Below are 4579 nucleotides of genomic sequence, written 5' to 3'. Positions count from 1 at the left end.
AAGTGTATCTCTACAGAGTATTGGAGGGTTCCACCCACATAAAGGCCTTCATCGATCCCTGAGAACCTACACTGCTGCCACTTGGGTGTTCCCTTATACCAAGAGAAGTCTTGGCTCTCTGTCTGAGAGTGTTAAGTGAGGCTTGAACAAGGTTGAGGACCTGGTCATTGATTCTTCCTGGGCATAACTTGTTAATCCACTGCAAATGAGCCAAAATGAAAACGCTTGCAGTTGCTGGACCCACAGGTGCCCAACCAATTGGGGCATGAACCAATTGGTCATGTTCTAGCCAGGAATTTGTGTGACTCAGAGAGGGGGATAAAAGCTTGGTATTAATCATCCATGCCCACAGAATTTATTGCATGGGTGGGTAATTACCCTGGTTATTCATGCTAAGACTTTCTTTCCATCATCTTTTGCCAATGGTCACAGTTTTTTTACTGCCTTTTAATTTAGAAATTGGCAGCAAAGGACTCACATTTCGAGGGCAGGAGAAATTGCAGTGTCTCCTTGGTGAGGAGGTTGTCTTCACACCTTCTCCTAATGTGTCCTCCCCCGCTAGAAGGGTACAGAGGGCTGCGGCCATGGAAAGAGCAGCTTGCCTGCCTCAGTCAAATCTCAGTTCTGCCACCTTCCAACTGCACGAACTTCTGCAGTCTATGCAGTCTCCCTGGCCTCTCTTCACCTTTGTTTTCTACCTCACAGGACTGCTGTGGAGGTTAATTGCCAATGAATAAAATAATGATGGAAGAATGCCTGGCAAAAGAGGTGGATCGGTAACTTCTCTGCTTGTGTTTAGAGCTGGCTCCTTTCACCCTTGGCATTAATGAATGGACTCTACTAATCAGTAAGCATAAAATTCAAGGCTGTGTTACTAGTGATCACAGGAGACATAATGGCAATTTTTTGGAGGGGCTTACCATCTCTCTGGGAGAAAAGACATAATTAGTGAATAGGACAGTCTTCAGTAAAATACTCAATTATCTGGTGCTCACTCTCAGCTGAGACTGGGGAAAAAATTGTGGGCTCTTATTGTTAGGCTCAACTTCATGTGGACCAAAAAATTAATGTGGCATGCTTCCCTGAGATAGTACTAAGTACTCTATAAATGTTAACTGTGTTGAATTGTTGCACATATATAATATTTGACATGAATAATTTTCTACTTTGGTATGTCAACTGTTCAGAAAAAAAAGTGAATTTTAGAATAGCTATTAATTTATTTTCACAGGGATTAGAGAAAAATGTTAAGTACCACATCATTTCCATGGGGTTATATATTTGGTTCTCTGGGGAAAAGTTGAAGTTTAAGAAGTATATTTATAAAAAATGAAATGTGGGAGGCCAACACTGTAGTGCAGCAAATTAAAGCCCTGGCCTGCTGCACTGACATCCCATATGGGCACTGGTTCGAGTCCCGGCTGCTCCACTTCGATCCATCTCTCTGCTATTGCCTAGGAAAGCAGTAGAAGATGCCTCAAGTCCCTAGGTCCCTGAACCCATGTGGGAGACATGGAAGAAGCTCCTGGCTCCTGGCTTTGGATCAGCCCAGCTCCAACCATTGTGACCTGGGGAGTGAACTAGCAGGTGGAAGATCTCTGTGTCTCTCTTTCTCTGCCTCTGGCTTTCTGTAACTCTGCCTTTCAAATAAATAAATAAATCTTTAAAAATTAAAAGTATTTATTTCTAAAATACATTAATTAATAGATTTTTAAAATTTGTTAATTTTAGGAGACTTCTTAATTTTAGGAAAACAACAGAGCAAGACCAAGCTTCCATCACTGATTCACATTTCCAATGTCGCAAAGCTAGGAACTAGGAATTCAACCTGAGTTTCCCACATGGGTGACAAGAATCCAGTTACCTGAGCCATCACCCACTGCCTTCTAGAAAGCACATCCATAGGAACATAGACTCAGGAGCAGAACTGGGAATTGAATCCAGGCACTCTGATACAGGATGCAGGCATCCCACTGGCCTCTTAAGTACTAGTCCAAACACTCTTAAATCAATATTAAAAGTAATATGGAGCTATGTGGTATGGGAGTAAAGTTTGAAAAACTGCGCAGAAGGAGGTATGATTTATTTATGGACATTATTGATAGAAAAAATTTCTGCTGTGTGATCTAAGGTAACTGCTTTCATCCTCTGGGCCTCATTTTCTTCATTTATTTAATAGAAATAATGAAAATGCTACCTTTTGGACTTGAAGGGTTAGAACATTGCTGAGCATATATTAATGTGCAATTAGAATAATAAAGGGAAAAAGGGTAATATTGGTTTGAAGGCTGTCAGTGGCTAAGTAAACCCTTGTGGCACTAGATGCTCTAGCAGGTCATTGATAGCAAGAGTTAATCTACTCCACAGCAATGAAAAATGATAGTCAACAGATTGCACTGTGGTTCCCAAGAAGGGTCTCCCTGCTCTGCCATTCAAACCCTTGTGTGGTACTTAAGGTCACAAATACATACACTGTATGATCAGAGAAACCACACACAGGAGCAGCTGGGGCATATTTTTGCTGATGTACAAAGAGCTGATGTGATTCTACAAATAATGGCATGCATGATTTTTCCCATGGGTCAAGTAAGCATCCAGTCAACTGAGATGAATTTACACTGAACCTTTAAGCCTCTGTTCCAGTGGGCTCAGCTTCTTCTTCCAAAGATATATGATACAGCCAAATCTCTCCTCTGATTTTTTTTTTTACTTCATTGATGAACGGTTTTATCCCAAAGTTTCAATATGCTATCCAATTTGAATTAAACAGTACATAAAGCTATTTGGTTCTACCAAGAAGTGGATTTATTTTGGTTCTTACCCACATTGCATTTAGAACTCATGGTGTATAGTCTCCAGGTTCAGAATTCTAAAAATATTTTTATTCAGCCATGCAACTCAATCAGCAGACACTGTCTGACACAAATTCTCAAATCAAATATTGCTGAAAAAAGAAACAATTCTGAAGCTACCACCACCAAGCCATCTCTCTTGAGCCCCAGGTCCAGTTCCTACAGCTACTGGACATGCCCCAGTGCATACATATGTATCCTTTTGGAGATCCTCAGTACACAATAATAGCGTGTATAGGTATTGGGAAATCCTACATCAAACAATTCTATTTAACCCAGTTGTGTTTCATGATGGCTCCCTTTTAAGTAAAAATATGAATATTTCTGTACTTAGAAGATATGCTATGCCAATATAGATTCTGGTGGCCATGCCATCCAATCATTCACCAGTCTAAAACCTTATGTAACTTACTCCACTTCTGCTTTTCCTTCATGTAGCCTATCCCCAAGTCCTGTTGCTTCTATCTTGGAAGTGTTTCTAGAGTCTTTCCTCATCTCTCTACCCCAGCTGCCATAACCATAGCTGAGTCCTGCTCATGTCTATCTTGAATGTCGACTGTTTATCTTGAGTGTTTATCTTGATCCTTATCTTGAGTGTTTTTGCTATAATTCATCATTCAGTGTTGTTATCTTAAAATGAATCTCATCATATTAATTCTCTGTTTAAAACTTCCCCTGGTTACTCATTGCCCACAAAATATAGCCAAAATTGTTTATCACAGACACTAATCTGTGGCAAAGAGTATAAGGTGGTAGATATAAGCATGGTATCTGGAGTCAAATAGGAAAGCAATTCAAATAGAATAAAAGGTTCTTAGAAAGTGGAACTAAAAGATAACCTGTTTTGGTGCAAAAGTTTTTGAAGTCCATGCAGTTGAGTGATCTTCAAAAAGTTTATGGACAAGGAAGATGTTTGGCCTTGTGGTCAACATGACTACATCCCCATCAGTGTGCCTGAATTCAATTTCCAGCACTGGCTCCCAATTCTATCTTCCTATCAATGGAGACCCTGGGAAGCAACAAGTAACAGCTAGAGTGACTGAGTTCCTGCCACCAACATGGGACACTAGTGTTGACTTCCTGGCTTTATCCCAGCCACATCTTGACTGTCACAGGTATCTGGGGAGTGAATCAACAGAAGAATGCTCTCTCACACACATGCTCTCTCTTTCTATGTGTGAACCAACTGAAGAATGTTCTCTCTCGCTCTCTCTCCTCACTCTTCTCTCTCTCTTTGTGTGTGTGCATGTGAGACAAATAAAAAATGTTTATGGCAAATGTGTTCTATGAAAAAACTATGCATGGGTTACATTTTTGCACAAAAGTAATCTTATCTTTTAGTCATATTTTCCATGAATTTTTCAAAAAAGATTTATTTATTCATTTGTTTGAAAGAGTGGCACAGAGAGAGAGGTGGGGTGGGGAGAGAGAGAGAGATCTTCTATCATCTGGTTCACTCTCCAAATGCCCACAACAGCTAGGCTTGGCCAGACTAAAGCCAGGAGCCAGGAACTCTGGGGTCTCTCACGTGGATGGCAGGGGCCCAAGTGCAGCCATTGTGTGCCGTCCTCCCAGGTACATTAGTAGGATGGTGAGTGTGAAGTAGAGCAGCTAAGACTTGTACCTGTGCCACAATGCTGGTCCCTCTATTAACGTTTTGAGATACTCTCGTAGTCCTAAACAAATCCTGAGACATTTTGTAAATCTTCCCCAAGCCTAAATTTTCT

This window comes from Oryctolagus cuniculus, chromosome 1, assembly GCF_964237555.1.
Source record: "Oryctolagus cuniculus chromosome 1, mOryCun1.1, whole genome shotgun sequence".
Taxonomy (NCBI): Eukaryota; Metazoa; Chordata; class Mammalia; order Lagomorpha; family Leporidae; genus Oryctolagus; species Oryctolagus cuniculus.
This window is presented reverse-complemented; position numbering follows the sequence as displayed.